Below are 18,914 nucleotides of genomic sequence, written 5' to 3' on the forward strand. Positions count from 1 at the left end.
ATTCTTCAAGAGGTGTGAGTTGAAGAGCTCGCAGACAGGGGCCTCTGCCAGATGTTCCCAGTTCACCCTCACTACATGTTTGGGTTTACCAGGTCTGTCCAGCAGCCTTATTTGCCATCTGAGCCAACTCACCACCAGGTGGTGATCTGTTGACAGCTCTGCCCCTCTCTTCCCCTGAGTGTCCAAAACACACATCTGCAGATCTGATGATATCTGATGTTTGGCCCAAGGTGCTCTGGTACCAAGTACACTTATGAGCTACCTTATGTTTGAACATGGCGTTTGTTATGGCCAAACTATGACTAGCACAGAAGTCCAATAACAAAGCAGAACTTGGGTTCAGATCAAGGAGGCCATTCCACATGGGTGTGAAGTCCCCTTGCAGAACTATACAGTCCACAGGCGGAACCCTTTCCAGGACACCACCCAGAAACTACAAGAAGGCCTGATACTCTGAACTGCTGTTTGGTGCATAAACACACAACAGGCAGAGCCTTCCCCTCAGCAACTCTCAGTCGCAGAGAAGCAACCCTCTCATTTGCTAGAGAAAACTCCATCACCACAGTGCACCAATGAGGGCTTGCAAGTACCCTGACACCCACAACTCCAGAGCTCCTGGTATGCGTAGATGTGAGCCCAAGTATATCTAGACAGTACCGTTCAAACCTCCCAGACCAGCTCAGGCACCTTCCCCGCCTAAGAGGCTACATTCCATTAGGAGTGTTGTGCTGTGTTCAGGGGCTGGTTGCATGAAACACCTAGAGTTAATATTTTCCTTAAAGTCTGACCTAAGGTTTCGTTAAAATAAACACAGTTGCACAAAACACCCTTATATCTTTTCCTTAAGGTTTCCTTAAAATGTTCACTGAAGTATTTACGATTTCCTTATCTTAGTCTTGTACTCAAGGAATCACTTAGTCAGTTAAACCTTTAACTTAACTATAAACTCCCAGCAGCTTAATGATTGCTCTTTGTTTTTATGTCACACGTTCTTTATAGTCAGTTATAGTTGAGGTATTTCATGTCCACAGATCAACAGTGTGCTGGGTCACTCAACAAGTTTTAAGACTCAGACAATCTTCTGAACACTGTGGTGAAGTTCTAGGAGGATGACATAGCAGAACACTTCTTCAATGTTAATGGCTTCTGAAAAGGGATAACAGGTATAGCAAGTGCTAATGGCAGCGAATCAATGGTCTCCATGGAAACAGTGGAATTTTACCACTTTCTCTTTCACTGCTGCAAATGCCTCAACTTTTTTCCTTAAATAAGGAAACCTTTTTAAGAGATTCTGTGCAACATCCTTAAGCTCTTTCAGCTAAGGAGAAATAAAACTTTAAGTGATATAATTAAGTAGAAAACTTAGGGTGTTTCATGCAACCAGCTCCAGTTCTTTACAAACCAATTTTAATAAGGCTGCATGTGCCAGGATCTAGCTGAATCACCCTCCATCGCCAATACCACTGTTATTATAACACATGCTCCTTGCTTGATGTGAACTCCTGGGTCCCACATGCATACACACACACATATCTAGTGGTCTCAAGAGATCTGTCACACACACACTCCTATAACTGCCTTCAGGGATCCCAATCCAACAGACCCCCACACACACATTCATTATGGGGTTTAACCATGGACATGTAATGTAGGGTTTGAGTTTAATGGCAGAGTCAGGGTCAGAGCCCAGGGCAGAGAAAATCTCCCAACCCCAACCTCTATCCTCAACACACTCAAAGTCATAGTCATAGTCATAATCACTCCATTCTGTTATCCTCTCTTTCTCCACCTGAAATATTCCCCCATCTCTCCCATCCCCTTTAACCTTTTAAAAGGTATTTTTAGCAGGACCACAACAGCGGGGCCAGCCCTATAATTGTAAATGTCCCTGACTGATTGGCTTCGTACTCACCACTATGACCAATTCTACATATCAAACAGAGGGAATTAGACTTTTATTAGAAGTAGGCATTTATTTCTATTATGTTCTGGAGTTGAAAGTAAATAAAAGCTAAACTAATGTGGGTTCCAGATGGAGGCTGTGCTCTGCGTGAGAGAGAAAATAATAAATATAGTCTTTCTCAGAATGGGTGCCCCAGTAGCTGACCTGGTAGAGTGTGTGCCATCTGGACTTAGTCTTTGCCCAGGGTTTGGGTCTGGCCTGTAGTCCTTTGTTGCGTGTCATTCTCTTTCTCACTATGACTCTCATAAAGGTAAAATCCTTAAAAATAACTTTAAAAAAAGAAATATACTCTGTCTCTCCTAACACTCTCTCTGAGTGATCATTTTTAAGTAGCTGAAACCACAGCTCCATCTTTGTCTTTCATTTATGTGTTTGCTGATTTTGTTAAATGATGTCACAGTTATAAAATCAGGATTTGACTGTAGGCGGTCCAGGCATGTACTAGGTTTTGACCTAGTCTCTTTTTATTTTAGAAAAATGCTGCCTTTTCAAACTTTTTTTGCCAATGCATTTTAAGCAATTAAAGAAAAGCAGGCCACACAACTGCACTTTGTTTCTTGATAGCAGCCAAGCAATAATGTAAAATGCTTGAAACACTTAACAGAAATTTACACAACACAGCAAATGGACTGAAATGGGCTCAAAAACCTTTGTTGCACGAGTAGCAGAGCAGGGAGAGAGAGAGAAGATTTAGCAGTTTGATAAAAGTGTAGTACTGTGAATGCATCCTTTTATGAAGTTTATGATAATGTAGGGAAGAGGGCAGGGCAGGTGTGATACAACCCATAGGAATGTCCTCTGAAATACTGCCCTTATGTTGGCAGGTGTACCAAACATTTGTCACTGTGGTTACAAAAATAAACTGTCAACACTTGGTTAGGTTTAGCCACAAAAACTACTTGGTTAGGTTTAAACATAGTGGTTCAGATTATAGTCATAACAACGTTGTTAAATTTGTTGAATGGTCATGGATAAAGGAAACAACATAACCTGCTACTTTCACTTGGGATCACATCACTCTTCTTTTTTTTAATTTTTTAATTTTTTAAGATATTTTTTGGGGCATTTTTTGCCTTTATTGACAGGACAGTAGAGAGTGACAGGAAAGGGGCAGAGAGAGAGGGGGAATGACACGCAGGGAAGAGTCGGGCCGGTCGGGAGTCAGGCCGGTCGGGAGTCAAACCGGCGCTCACCTGCTGAGAGCATCCGTTCATGTGGTACGCGCCCTAACCACTCCACCACTGGGCCACCGAACATCACTCTTCTGTGTGATATTCATGTGTTTTGCTGACCCATCCTTTCACCCCAACCTCCTGCTGCCTTGCCATATATTATGTGAAGGGACTTTTTTTTAACGAAATGTAACCATGTATTATAATAACCTGCTGCACAGACAACCTATGGGCTCATTTTTGAGCTTTTCACAGGAGGACAAATAGCTGTTCATAGACAGACTGCAAGGATGACTTCGGACAGTAAAGGACAGCCAATCTACGCATTGGCCATTCAGGCTACTTATATCATTCAACCAATCCAACTGTATCCAAAATTTTGGAAAATAATTTCATTTGCTTTCTTATGGGGCATTATATGAGAAGAATGATACTACACATATCTACATGCTAGCGCTGAAGCTAAAGTCAGCAGGTAGTTAACTTCACTTAGCACGTGGTGTAGATTGGAGGTAAGGGGAAACAGCTAAATTGGTTCTGTCCGAAGGTAACAAAATCCACCTACCAGCACCTTTAAAGTTCACTGATTAAAGTAATAGTCTGGGTTATTTGACATTGGGTTGTGTGAAGTAGTCATGCGTGCCCCAGTGTGTTATCTGCAGTAGATTCAGATCAGCGCAGTGACTATTTAGAGAAGCAGCAGCTGGGAGCACTGGCACAGAAGCGGAGGGATGTGCTGCTGTGCACAGAAAAAGTGTTTTAGACACTTTTAAAACATGCCCATCAAAACAATCCAATATCCGTTAAAATATATGCTTTATTTAGAATATTTTCAGTGCTTTATCTTCCAGTCAAATCAAAGTGAGATTTAGTTCTTTCTGATTCACTCAGCTCAACCTGACGTAATACAGTAACATGGTAGTACAGTGGTTGAAAAAAATTTAGTACTGAGTGTTGTTTTGACAGGAAGATAAAGTGCTGAAAATGTTCTAAATATGTACATTTCAATGGATATTGGATTGTTTCGGTGGGTGCCATGTTCCTTGCTGCCTCCCCTAACTGGCAGCTCACTGAATCTACTGCATATAATCCCTGACTATGTATGATTACCTCACACAACCTTACCTCCATTAACCTGAACTATCCCTTTAATATGTTATATATTGCTTCTTTAATCTAAACAAAAACAACAATTTGTGATTTTCCGCATTCTATAACGCAGCGATACTCAACCGCGAGCCGCATGCAGCTCCTTTAAGACTAGTTGCGGCTCTTTTAAGTCCCACTTAAAAAAAAAAATCTAAAAAAATCTTTAAAAAACGAAAAACAAAAACATTGTCAGCAGAATTCATCAACATTTCATTATCACTCACAAGTCACACATCAGTCATCACACACATCAGTCTATTAAGCCGCCCCCCCCCCATCCCTCTGAACAACCAATCACAAATTATTTCAGGTTTCGCGCTCTGATTGCAGGTGCGTGAGATAATTGCTCCGTCACACTGGGAAAACTAGCTTACAGCACTATGCAAAAATGGCAAAGGAATATAGGAAACGAAAATATGAAGAGGAATATCGAACATTTAAAGAGGACTGGGAACTCAAGTTTTTCTTCGTCTCCACCGGTTCGGGAAAATGCATCTGCCTGCTTTGTGACAACGTCATTTCACAATTTAAAAGGTCCAATTTGCAGCGCCATCATGACACAAAACACCCGAAGTTCAGTACCGACTTTCCGAAAGGTGGAGAGCTGAGGGTGGAAAAGCTGGCGAGACTCAAACAGAACCGAACTGCTCAAAAAAACTTATTCCACACTAATACGAGTGAAAGAGCGACAGAGGCATCCTACAAAATCACACATGAACTGATGAAAAAGATGAAGCCATATACTGATGGAGATATGGTGAAGGATTGCATACTGCTGGCTTGTTCAACGTTGTTTCCTGAGAAAAAAGACCTGGAACGAGAGGCAAAAAAAATTCAACTGTCGGATTCTACTGTAGCTAGGAGGGCATCAGACATTTCAGAGAACATTGCACATACTCTTAAGGACAAACTGTCATCCGCTGAGTTTGTCAGTCTTGCAATGGACAAAAGCTTGGATATCAATGATACGCCACAATTACTCATCTTTATCCGAGCGATCAACAGTAAGTTTGACATTACAGAAGAACTGCTTGACATGGTTTCACTGGAAAATGGAACAACGGCATTGAAATAAAAAACGCTGTGCTGGAAACATTAGAAAAGTTTAACATTGGACCAGAAAAAATCACAGCATTCACAACAGATGGCGCACCGGCGATGCTTGGTAAGAGGAACGGAGCCGTGGCTTTGCTGAAAGAAACGCTGAAAAAAGGCGGGGTTGCTGCTGAGGGTATTTTCTCATACCATTGTATTGTGCATCAACAAGCCTTGTTTGCTAAGTTCAAATGTCTGAATGAAGTGATGGCAAATGTAATTGAAGTGGTTAATTATATCAGGAAACCACTTAAATTTTAAACTGCTGTGTGAGGAGTTTGACACTCACTATGGAGATTTGGTGTTACACACCGAGATCAGATGGCTGTCTAAAGGACGTATGCTTGCACATTTCATGGACCTGCTTGAACCCCTGAAATCCTTCATTGTCATCCAAGGGGAGACTTCCCGATTTTCCTTTTTGGATGATAAAGAGTGGGTGCTGTCTGTTGCGTTCCTGTGTGAACAAACTTAATCTCAAGATGCAGGGAAGACCGTGTATGAGCTCTACACAGCTGTCAGAGTATTTTCTGACAAACTGGATGTACTCGAACAAAGTGTCTGTGGTTCTGATTACCGTTTCTTCCCCACCGTGCAGAAAGTGATGGCGATGCATGCAGATGCTCTCCTGCCCGGTCAATCACAATTCTGTGACGTGCTAACTGAGCTCAAGCAAAATTACACATCAAGATTCCACGACTTCAAGGACCATAGCAATATTTTTCTACTTGTGAAAAACCCACTCCTGATTGAGGTCAATGAAAGCAAATAAGCGACCAGCGACTTGTGCAGCTTCAAATGGAGTTCGTGGAGTTAAAGAGCTCAGATGAACTTCAGCGTCAGTTTCGGATTACAGATGTCGTGGACTTTTGGAAACTGGTGGGGCATCTACCAAATATCTCCAGACTGGCAAGACGCATCATCTCAATGTTTCCGTCCACATACCGGTGTGAAGCAGCATTCTCTGCGCTCTCAAAAATAAAATGTCGCAACCGAAACAGATTGAGTCTGCAGCACATAACAGAGGCCTTTCGGATCGCTGTTTCCAGCGCAGAGCCCGACTTCAAATCACTTGTGCGGCAGAAGGAGTGTCAGAAATCACATTGAGTGTGAAGTAAGTACAACATTACTCTTCTGACAACCCCTGCTGTCTATAATCTGCTGTTATATGGACTGTGATTATCAGTAAACATGCTGTCTGTTACTGTACCTGCTGTTACGGGCAGTGATAATCAGTAAACATGCTGTCTGTTAAAATAATAAATCACAGTTATTGCACTGTACATTATGCTTTTCATTCCTTAGTAACATATTACTATGATCCATATTCTCAAATGCACGATGGTTTCAGGGAGGAAAGGAGCGTTTTTGGATTGTGGCTCTTGCAAAAATATTTTTTCGTCAATGTGGCTCCTGATTAGGACAAGGTTGAGTACCACTGCTATAACGCATGCCGCATTCACATCATAAACCCCCTGTAGTGTTCAAGCTGAAAAACCAGTCACATCAGCCTCCGACTTCTAATTCCAGGTTGGAGATTTGGGAATTTCTGACAGCTGATGTCTGTCACTTGGCAAAAAGAGCTGCAGATATGTCAACAAAGCAGCAGTAACATGGGCTCAATCGCCGGAAATTACATTTCATTAAAATCCAATATTAACACTAATAGACTTTAATCAATTCACCTAATTTTAATGGAGCTGCACACCATTTTTGGTATTTCGTTTCACTTTATATCAAACCACTACAAATATATAACACAACAAAATAAGCTATTTATCAGGCTATAAGTGGAGTGACCATTTACATGAACAAGACAAAATAACAAGAGATTGCCCTGCTCTTCCTGTTCAGCCAATAAATGCAAACATTAGCTGTGTTAGAGGCTGTATTTAACAATTATGTCAGATGACACAACTAGTCTGTCCTATTTTGAAGGCTCCTCACTGTAAGTATAGGATTTCCACTCAGTTGAATAGCTAATAGTACAACTATTAAAGAACCAGGGCCTTAAAACCTCAAGTTTTTGTAAAAAAGAAAAAAAGTTATATGTTGTCAAGGTTGCTAGGCAGCAGGAACGTTTGTGTCATTTTGTGACACAAAGCAACAGTCTCAGTCTCAGTCTATGCTGAGCTAACTGTCTCCAAGCAGCAGCCTCACTGACGGACAGGTTTTAGAGGTGATCAAGTATATTTCCCCAAAAGTTTTGAATTATTCCTTTAATCTTTTCCTTTTAGTTTTTATAGGATATCCTGTCTGTATGTATCACAGCTGAATCCATCACTCCAACCACATCATCTTCCTATTCACGCCACGTCAGCTCCCCACCACCACCACCAACCGCCCCCCACCCTCAGCTCCTCATCCCTGCTAATCTGGGACACATGACTTAGACTGTGTGGCCCCAGCCAGACTGCAGCAGCATGGAACTCCCTGCACACTCTCAGCTGTATACATATAGAGGCACTTCAACAAAACGTAAATTATAGATGCTATGAAAATGAATAATGAAAGGCAGACAATATACATAGCTGATACTGGAAGCTGTGCAACTGTGAATAAGGCAAGAGTTGAATCATCCCAGAGAGGTAGTCGTTGGATTTGACATAATGTTCATGATTTAAGTGTGTTTGCCAATAAATGCACTTCAGTAAAGAAATTATTATTTATAATTCTATGTGATGTGATCATCTTTGTTATGTCTCACATGTTTGAGGCCCTATCTACTGAATCAAAGACCGATCATGAATCAAATTTTGTTATAGTGATTACACTATCATTCATGGTGGCAGCAGGCTAAGCAAGGAATTCCAGACATCTCTCTCCCCAGCAATGCTTTCCAGCTCCTCCTGGGGGATCCCAAGGCATTCTCAGGCCAGATGTCTGAGGCCTTTGATTTGACTGGTGCTGCGTGCTGCGGTAAGCGTATTGTGTCACTTCCGGTTGTTGGTGGTGTTGTGTTTGTTGCTGCTCCCACTGAATTCAGCTGATCCTAGTTGTATCTTTGTATACAACCACTAATTATCTGTTGTACTGTCGAACTTCTGTTCGATCACTCCTAGCTCTCTCCTTCTCTTCGTGAGATTCTCATTAAAACACAGCTGTTTACACGCTAGCTCTGTTAGCTACTTTAGCTTAGCAGTTGTGATGGCTTCTGTCTCTCACTCTCCTGCTCTCTCTTGCTCAGCCTGCTTCATGTTTAGTTACTCCTCTGCCTCCTTCAGCGATAATGGTACATGTAACAAATGCAGTTTGTTCGCAGTTATGGAGGCGAGGCTCAGTGATTTGGAATCTCGGCTCCGCACCATGGAAACAACAACGTTAGCTTCTCCAGTTAGCCAGCCCCCAGTAGCTGGTGCGGACCGACCCAGTGTAGCGTCTCCTGTAGCTCCTTCTCTCCCCCCAGCAGCTCCCGAGCAGCCGGGAGGTCAGGGCGGCTGGGTGACTGTTCGTAACAAGAAGAGGCTTAGTCCTAAACAAAAGCTCACGGCTCACCACCAACCTGTTCACGTTTCTAACAGGTTCTCCCCACTCAGCGACACACCCGCTGGGAAACAAACTCTGGTCATTGGTGACTCTATTCTGAGAAACGTGAAGTTAGCGACACCGGCGGCCATAGTCAAATGTATTCCTGGGGCCAGAGCGGGCGACATTGAGTCAAACCTGAAGCTGCTGGCGAAGGATAAACGTAAATACAGTACGATTGTAATACACGTCGGCACTAATGACACCCGATTACGCCAATCGGAGATCACTAAGATTAATGTGGAGTCGGTGTGTACTTATGCTAGGACAATGTCGGACTCCGTAGTTTTCTCTGGGCCCCTCCCCAACCTGACCAGCGATGACATGTACAGCCGCTTGTCATCGCTCAACCGCTGGTTATCGAGGTGGTGTTCCGCTAACGATGTGGGCTTTGTTGATAACTGGCAGACTTTCTGGGGAAGACCTGGTCTGATTAGACGAGACGGCATACATCCCACGCTGGATGGAGCTGCGCTCTTATCTAGAAACTTCACTGAGTTTATTAGAAAGCCAAAGCCATGACAAACCAGAGTTGAGACCAGGAGGCAGAGCCGCAGTCTTACACTCTTCTCTGCGCCTCTCTTAGAGCAGTCGCCTGCCATTCACCCCCTAAAAACTGTGTCTGTCCCCCGACCACCTACATTTAAATATAATAAATCAAAAGTGAACAGAGGAGGAGTTAGACATGAAAACCTAATAAAAATTAGCACAACTGTTAGTCCAGAACCAAATAACAGGAAAATTAAATGTGGATTATTGAATATCAGATCACTCTCATCTAAATCTCTACTAGTCAATGATCTGATAACTGATCATAACATTGATCTGCTCTGTCTGACTGAAACCTGGCTGCAGCAGGATGAATATGTTAGTCTGAATGAATCAACACCCCCCACTCATGTTAACGTTCATATCCCTCGAAGCACAGGCCGAGGAGGAGGGGTGGCAGCCATTTATCACTCCAATTTATTACTGAATCCCAAGCATAAGGTTAATCATAATTCGTTTGAAAGCCTTATTCTTAGTCTGTCTCACCCAAACCGGAAGACACAAAAACCAGTCCTACTAGTTACTGTATATCGTCCTCCTGCTCCTTACTCTGAGTTCTTATCTGAGTTCTCAGACTTTTTATCTGAGTTAGCTCTTAGCACAGATAAAGTCATCATAGTGGGTGATTTTAACATTCATGTAGATGTTGAAAGTGACAGCCTGAGTCATGCATTTAATTCATTATTAGACTCAATTGGCTTCTCTCAGCATGTTAATGAACCCACTCACTCTTTTAATCATACCCTTGATCTGGTTCTGACTTATGGGATTGACATTGAATACCTAACAGTTTCTCCCAGAAACCCTCTTTTATCTGACCATTCTCTGTTAACATTTGAGTTTTCAGTCATGGACTACACAGCATCTGGGGAAAAAATCTATTACAGCAGGTGTCTCTCTGACAATACCATTAGCAAATTTAAAGAAAGGATCCCATCAGTACTTAGCCCACTGCCATGTATCAATGCAGTAGGGAACAGCTCTCTTAACTTCACAGCCACACAGGTTGATGATTTTGTTGATAGTACTGTAGCCTCACTGCGTGCAACTCTAGATACTGTGGCCCCTCTGAGGAAGAAGGTAGTGAGTCAGAGAAGGCTAGCTCCATGGTACAACTCAGAAACACGAGCTTTAAAGCAAAATTCAAGGAAGCTAGAAAGAAGGTGGCGTTCTACTAACCTGGATGAATCTTTAAAGGCTTGGAAAGACAGCCTGTTGGCGTATAAAAAAAGCCTCCGTAAAGCCAGAACATCCTATTATTCATCATTGATAGAAGAAAACAAGAACAATCCCAGGTTTCTGTTCAGCACTGTAGCCAGGCTGACAGACAGCCACAGCTCTGTTGACCCATCTATACCTTTAGCCCTCAGTTGTAATGACTTCATGAGCTTCTTTACAGATAAAATTGTCTCTGTTAGAGAAAAAATTCACCATCTCCTCCCCACAGCTGGTTCAGATGTATTGTCCAGTTCAGCAGCCTCAGAGTCAACTGTAACTGGCTTATATTTTGACTGTTTCTCTCCTGTACATCTCCCTGAGCTCACTTCAACAGTTTATTTATCTAAACCATCATCCTGTCTTCTAGACCCTGTTCCAACAAGGTTGTTCAAAGAGGTTTTTCCTTTACTTGACACCTCTATATTAAGTCTGATTAACTTATCTTTATCAACTGGTTATGTACCGCAGGCTTTTAAAGTTGCAGTAATTAAACCTCTACTTAAAAAGCCTACTCTTGATCCTGACGTTTTAGCCAATTATAGACCTATATCCAACCTCCCCTTTATCTCCAAAATCCTTGAGAGGGTCGTTGCAAGCCAGTTATGTGATTACTTGCACAGGAATGGTTTGTTTGAAGACTTTCAGTCAGGTTTTAGAGTCCATCATAGCACAGAAACAGCTCTGGTTAAGGTTACCAATGATCTCCTCATAGCCTCAGACAATGGACTTGTCTCTATACTTGTCCTACTAGATCTTAGTGCCGCATTTGACACCATCGATCATAAGATTTTATTACAGAGACTAGAACATATGGTCGGCATCAAAGGAACCGCACTAAGCTGGTTTAAGTCATATCTGTCAGATAGACTCCAGTTTGTTCATGTTAACAATGACTCCTCTATCATCACAGAAGTCAGTCATGGAGTTCCACAAGGTTCTGTGCTAGGACCAATGCTCTTCAGTCTATATATGCTTCCTCTGGGAAACATTATTAGGAGGCACCAGATGAATTTCCATTGTTACGCAGATGACACCCAGCTGTACTTATCCATGAAGCCAGGTGAGACTAACCAGGTAGCCAAGCTTCAGGTGTGTCTTAAGGACATAAAAATCTGGATGACCAGTAATTTCTTACTCTTAAATTCAGACAAAACTGAAGTTATTGTAATTGGCCCAAAACACCTCAGAGATACACTATGTGATAATATACTGACTCTGGATGACATCACCTTGGCCTCCAGTGCTACAGTCAGAAACCTTGGTGTCATTTTTGACCAGGACTTGTCCTTTACTTCACATATAAAGCAAGTCTCTAGGACAGCCTTCTTCCACCTGCGCAATATTGCTAAAATCAGACCCATTCTATGTCTAAAGGATGCTGAAAAACTAGTTCATGCATTTGTTACCTCAAGACTGGACTACTGTAACTCTTTATTGTCAGGATGTCCCAAAAATTCAGTAAAAAGCCTCCAATTGATCCAGAATGCGGCAGCACGAGTACTGACAGGAACGAGGAAACGAGATCACGTCTCTCCTGTGTTAGCCTCTCTGCATTGGCTCCCTGTAAAATCCAGAATCGAATTTAAAATCCTCCTCCTCACCTACAAAGCCATTAATGGTCAGGCACCATCGTACCTTGGAGAGCTTATAGTTCCCTATTTTCCCAATAGGACACTTCGCTCTCTAAATGCAGGTCAACTTGTGGTTCCCAGAGTTAGTAAGAGTAGAATGGGGGGCAGAGCCTTCAGCTGTCAGGCTCCTCTCCTGTGGAACCAGCTCCCAGTGTGGGTTCGGGAGGCAGACACCCTCTCTACCTTTAAGATCAGGCTTAAAACTATCCTGTTTAGTAAAGCTTATAGTTAGGGCTGGCTCGGGTATGTCCTGACCCATCCCTTAGCTATGCTGCTATAGAGCTAAACTGCTGGGGGATTCCCATGATTCACTGGGCGCTCTCTCCCTATTTCTGTCTCTCTCCCCCGCTCTCTCTCAATGACTTCATGCCATTAACTTTGTTTTTTTTTTTTTTTCTCTCCCGTAGTTTTGTGCTTCTCCTCTCTCTCCCTCTCTCTGTCCTCATTCTGCAGGTATCTCTGCCTCGGGAACAGCAGGATCCAGATCCACCACTACTCATCTTTACTATTACTATTACCTGTCTTTATTATTAATAACGCCATTACCGACACAGCTGTTCCTGGTCTCTCTCTCTTCTCTCCCCTCTCCTCCCCCTCCCCCTCTTTCTATCTTCCCCTAAACCCAACCGGTCGAGGCAGACGGCCGCCCACCCTGAGCCCGGTTCTGTTGGAGGTTTCTTCCTGTTAAAAGGGAGTTTTTCCTCCCCCCTGTCGCCAAGCGCTTGCTCGTTGTGGGAACTGTTGGGTTTTTCTCTGTAACAAAGTAAGGTCTTGACCTTACCCTGTAAAGTGCCTTGAGATAATGTATATTATGATTTGGCGCTATACAAATAAAATTGAATTGAATTGAAATTGAATTATGGCGCTAGCGTCCATCAACAGTCAAGCTCAATCATGCTAACACAAAGGAAATTAACTCAAACAGAATATAAACTAAACACAATATACACAAAAGGCATTAAAGCATTGTACACAAATAATCAAATACAGTTACTGTGTGCGCCTCTTGAACCATGTGCAGAATATTATACTGGAGCCACATCTCTTTCTTCAGCAACACTCCCATGAAATCTGTCTCTCATGACAGTTACATGTAGAATATCTTACACAAAAGTAAGATGGTCAAAATGGTCGCTGTGACCGCAGGGCCTAAACAAGACCGACTACCACAAGATAGCATTAAACAAAGAAAGTACACACGATAGCAGGCTATAAGATGTATGCTGGGACCACATGGCATGTGGGGGAGGGTTTCTTTGTTAAGGCCAGTTCAAGGAGGTGCCAGGTATAAAGATTGCATGCAGGTCCTACTGGGATGTACTACAGGTATGTGTGTGAACATGAAAATATCATATTAACAGTATGACTAACCAACAACCTAAACAGACATCACAACAACAAAGCTCAATGGATACTTAATCTATTCAGTACAGGTACATCAACAGAGTTACCAATCCTGTGTTTAGCCATGCTGTGTTAGGTTAGGTTAATCCCAGTCACCTTTACCCAGTCCTTGGAACAGAGAGAGAGATCCTTTCCAGATTGTTTGTTAAATCCAATAAGTTTGTGTAGCTGAGTGAAAAAAAAAATGTTGTGCATACAGTACAAATTACAGCAAGATAATATAACTGTGGACTCACAAACCAGTACAATAATATAACTGCTAAATGCCATTATCAGAGTCTAAGCGTCTGTGCTACAGACGCATTCACACAAGTTGAGGCTATGACATCACATATGTAAAACCTGGGTGTTTCTGATGGTTTCACCTTAAAACACTTAAACAGTCTAAATTTTAGTGGGAAACTCCTGAATAAAATCCCTCTGGTGGTTTTGGGAGTATCAAATATTATGGTGATATCAGTTTTTCATATTTTCAAAAAATAAAAATTGACCATATTCCAGAAAGGCAAACTTCTCATTGTTTATGTTTTGGTATTATGGCTAAACAAACTCAGGTAGTGTAGGCGAAGCTCTTTCAGTTAAAGTGCTCAAATTCTATTTGAGGAATAGAAAGACACATTCAGAAATATGGGACTAAGCACCAAGGGACATTATCTAGCCTCATGTGCAGCAACCTGATGAGGGCTTTTTCTGTTATGAGCATATTATCAAGTGGAATTTCCTGCTTCAGCTGTGAATTCTATTTTACACTCTGATTAGACTCATCCGTAGAGTTTCTCATGTTTTGACTCCTTATTTAAAGAATCTCATCCTGCATGTGTTCCACCTGTGACAAAATGGACGACAACAAGTAGTGTGCAGGATCCAGACTCATTTTACTGGAAAATGAATGATCAGTTCTAGAGCTATCCTTGTACATGTTATATTTTTGTTTTTTCTTTTTAATAATTTGCAAAAATTTCAAGCAAACTTTTTTCACTTTGTCGTTATGGGGTATTGTGTGTAGAATTTTGAGGTAAAAAATGAATTTAATCCATTTTGGAATAAGGCTGTAACATATCAACAAATAACTTGTAAGATTTACTAGAAAAAAATCCTTGCAACAATTTGCATGAGTACTTTTTAAGTAAATTTTACTGCTGTAATATCAGGTACGAATTACTTGTCAGTATCAAGTAAAATGTACTTACCACTGCTATTAACAATCACGAGTATACTGATTAAATGTTACTTAATTATATTTAAGTTTTAAGTTATATTTATTTAAACTAATTAAATAAAGTCAATCTATTTTTTCCATAGACAAGAACATCACTGTTATCAAAATATTAAGTAAATCTTATGTCTGTAGTATTTACTGTTGTGAAGTAAGTAAGTAGATTTCATCGTTGTTTTTTTGTTTGACACTTTAGTAACATTTGCATAATTATAATGAGTAATGTAACTTAATGCAACTAAGTAATTTAGTTTTTTTTGGATAAACGTTAATAAATAAATTTAATTTTCTATATGCATAAGTGTATTAAAAAATGTGCTTTTAATCGCAAATCACATCACAAAAATGCAAAACATTAAACTCTTTATTATTATGTTGACAATAGTGAATCACCAGCCTCTACATAGCCAAGCATCACCCTGTAAAGTATTTCAGGTGCGTTCAAAAAAAACTCCAACCATTTGGAACTATAACCATGTACATTAACCTTGTACATTCAACACTGTAGAATATCTTCATATCAGAGCATTTTGTCCCTTAATGTTGGATGGAGATGGTCAGCCATAACAGTAACACCAGTCTGACTGGCATTAATCAAAACAAATAAACAATCAAAAAAAAAAAACATAAATACCACCATGGATATAAAATGGTCCTTTTTGCTCTATTAAGAAAGTAAAGTAGGACTGAATGTTTGTCTGCTTTTCTGCAAAACAATTCAAACAAATATAGAAGGGCAAATCACATGTTAAAAGTAGGAGGAGACAGAGAGGACAGAGCTAGATAGTACTGACATAACCCAAATTCTACATAGCAACATTTTTACAATTAGCAAAAATTGCAATCAGTCCCTCTTAACTGCTTGGTGGTTATTACCTCATCCATTTTACTGCCACTCCTACCAAATTTTCTTAAGTATTATAGCGTATAAAGATTTAAACAGTCATCGCTTCATTAGTAAATATTGACAAGATTTCAATTCAATTCAATTTTATTTGTATAGCGCCAAATCATAATATACATTATCTCAAGGCACTTTACAGGGCAAGGTCAAGACCTTACTTTGTTACAGAGAAAAACCCAACAGTTCCCACAAAGAGCAAGTGCTTGGTGACAGGGGGGAGGAAAAACTCCCTTTTAACAGGAAGAAACCTCCAACAGAACTGGGCTCAGGGTGGGCGGCCGTCTGCCTCGACCGGTTGGGTTTAGGAGGAGATAAAAAAGGGAGGGAGGGGGGAGGAGAGAGGAGAAAAAAGAGAGAGAAAGACCAGGAACAGCTGTGTAGGTAATGGTGTTATCAATAATGATGACAGATAACAGTGGTTAATCGTAATGATGAGTAGTGGTGGATCTGGATCCTGCTGCTCCAGAGGCAGAGATACCTGCAGAATGGGGAGAGAGAGAGGGAGAGAGAGGAGAAGCACAAACTACGGGAGAGAAAAAAAAATACAAAGTTAATGGCATAAAGTAATCGAGAGAGAGAGAGAGAGAGAGAGAGAGAGAGAGAGAGAGAGATAGAGCAAGATAGAGATAGAGAGAGACCAGTGAATCATGGGAATCCCCCAGCAGTCTAGCAGCATAACTAAGGGATGGGTCAGGACATACCCGAGCCAACCCTAACTATAAGCTTTACTAAACAGGACAGTTTTAAGCCTGATCTTAAAGGTAGAGAGGGTGTCTGCCTCCTGAACCCACACTGGGAGCTGGTTCCACAGGAGAGGAGCCTGATAGAAGAGCATTCTACTCTTACAAACTCTGGGAACCACAAGTAGACCTGCATTTAGAGAGCAAAGTGTCCTATTGGGAAAATAGGGAAGTATAAGCTCTCCAAGGTATGATGGTGCCTGACCATTAATGGCTTTGTAGGTGAGGAGGAGGATTTTAAATTATATTCTGGATTTTACAGGGAGCCAATGCAGAGAAGCTAACACAGGAGAGATGTGATCTTGTTTCCTAGTTCCTGTCAGTACTCATGCTGCCGCATTTTGGATCAATTGGAGGTTTTTTACTGCATTTTTGGGACATCCTGACAATAAAGAATTACAGTAGTCCAGTCTTGAGGTAACAAATGCATGAACTAGCTTTTCAGCATCCTTTAGACACAGAATGGGTCTGATTGTAGCAATATTGCGCAGGTGGAAGAAGGCTGTCCGAGAGACTTGCTTTATATGTGAAGTAAAGGACAAGTACTGGTCAAAAATGACACCAAGGTTTCTGACTGTAGCACTGGAGGCCAAGGTAACGTCATCCAGAGTCAGTATATTATCACATAGTGTATCTCTGAGGTGTTTTGGGCCAATTACAATAACTTCAGTTTTGTCTGAGTTTAAGAGTAAGAGATTACTGGTCATCCAGGTTTTTATGTTCTTAAGACACACCTGAAGCTTGGCTACCTGGTTAGTCTCACCTGGCTTCATGGATAAGTACAGCTGGGTGTCATCTGCGTAACAATGGAAATTCATCTGGTGCCTCCTAATAATGTTTCCTAGAGGAAGCATATGTAGAGTGAAAAGTATTGGTCTGAGCACGGAACCTTGTGGAACTCCATGATTGACTATAGTGTTGATAGAAGAGTCATTATTTACATGAACAAACTGGAGTCTGACAGATATGACTTAAACAAGCTTAGTGCGGTTCCTTTAATGCTGACCATATGCTCTAGTCTCTGTAACAGAATCTTATGATCGATGGTGTCAAATGCAGCACTAAGATCTAGTAGGACAAGTATAGAGACAAGTCCATTGTCTGAGGCTATGAGGAGATCATTGGTAACCTTAACCAGAGCTGTTTCTGTGCTATGATGGACTCTAAAACCTGACTGGAAATCTTCAAACAAGCCATTCCTGTGCAGATAATCACATAACTGGTTTGCAACGACCTTCTCAAGGATTTTGGAAATAAAGGGGAGGTTGGATATTGGTCTATAATTGGCTAAAACATCTGGATCAAGAGTAGCCTTTTTAAGTAGAGGTTTAATTACTGCAACTTTAAAAGCCTGGTCTACATAACCAGTTGATAAAGATAAATTAATCAGACTTGATATAGAGTTGTCAATTAAAGGAAAAACTTCTTTGAACAGCCTTGTTGGAACAGGGTCTAGAAGACAAGTCGATGGTTTAGATGAAGAAACTGTTGAAGCAAGCTCAGAGAGATGTACAGGAGAAAAACAGTCAAAATATAAGCCAGTTATAATAATATAAGCCAGATTTGTTTGTAACACTATCCCCTGCTCTACAGAACATATTCACTGCATCCAACACAGATCTGCTATGGTGTTTTTTTCTAATATGGTGCAATTGCAACATTCAAACCGGCACTTGGACTTATGCCATTAAAATCTTAAGGCATTAAAATCAACAGTGCCATTAAATCCTTCAGGCATTAAAATCAACAGAATCAGACAAAAATGACCAGCTGCTTAAAGTGGAAATGAATCATTAGATGTAGTCAGCATAATTGATGTGAGCAAAGAGTTATAGTTAAGTTATAGTTATAGTTAAACTATAAAACTCTTTGCTGCATCCAGGGGCTGTACATAAGAGACTCCCTTTGCATTGCCTCTGTTTGGGATTCCATATTCTCCATTTAGTCCGTCCTTGTCAGAGCTGTCAGTAGTCAACCAACGTGAAGTAGTAATGTAGGACTCCCGAGCCAACCAACCTCATGACGTCATCATCTGGTGATTCCACAAGATGGTGATACGCATGTTTAAATAACAAAAACTTTGTCATTGAAGGTGTTTAAACTTTAAGGATTTGTTAGAGGGGAAATTCCACACGTAAATTATGCTGACTGCATCTAATGTTTCATTTCCACTTTAAGATGGTTACCAGTTCTAGTTTAAGAATACAATGTCAACTTTTTCGGGGGTCATGTGACGCAAATGGCGGAGTAGCAGCTCATCGTTTGTGCTCCCGCAGCTCGGTATCCGTGAGCTCATTTTTTTTGCCAAAAGAAGACAAAAAAAAAGGTTTTCATGGGGAGCAGACGTC

The 18,914-nt window shown here is 41.2% G+C and overlaps 1 long non-coding RNA gene across 1 annotated transcript in view; it reads left to right on the top strand.

Annotated features, from left to right (window-relative positions):
• Positions 1 to 18,914, top strand: part of LOC139620284 (uncharacterized) — a 266,597-nt gene that overhangs the window by 45,456 nt on the left and 202,227 nt on the right. The window lies entirely within an intron of this gene.

This window comes from Trachinotus anak, unplaced genomic scaffold, assembly GCF_046630095.1.
Source record: "Trachinotus anak isolate AG129_WGS33_773 ecotype Australia unplaced genomic scaffold, CSIRO_AGI_Tana_v1 ptg000004l, whole genome shotgun sequence".
Lineage (NCBI taxonomy): Eukaryota > Metazoa > Chordata > Actinopteri > Carangiformes > Carangidae > Trachinotus > Trachinotus anak.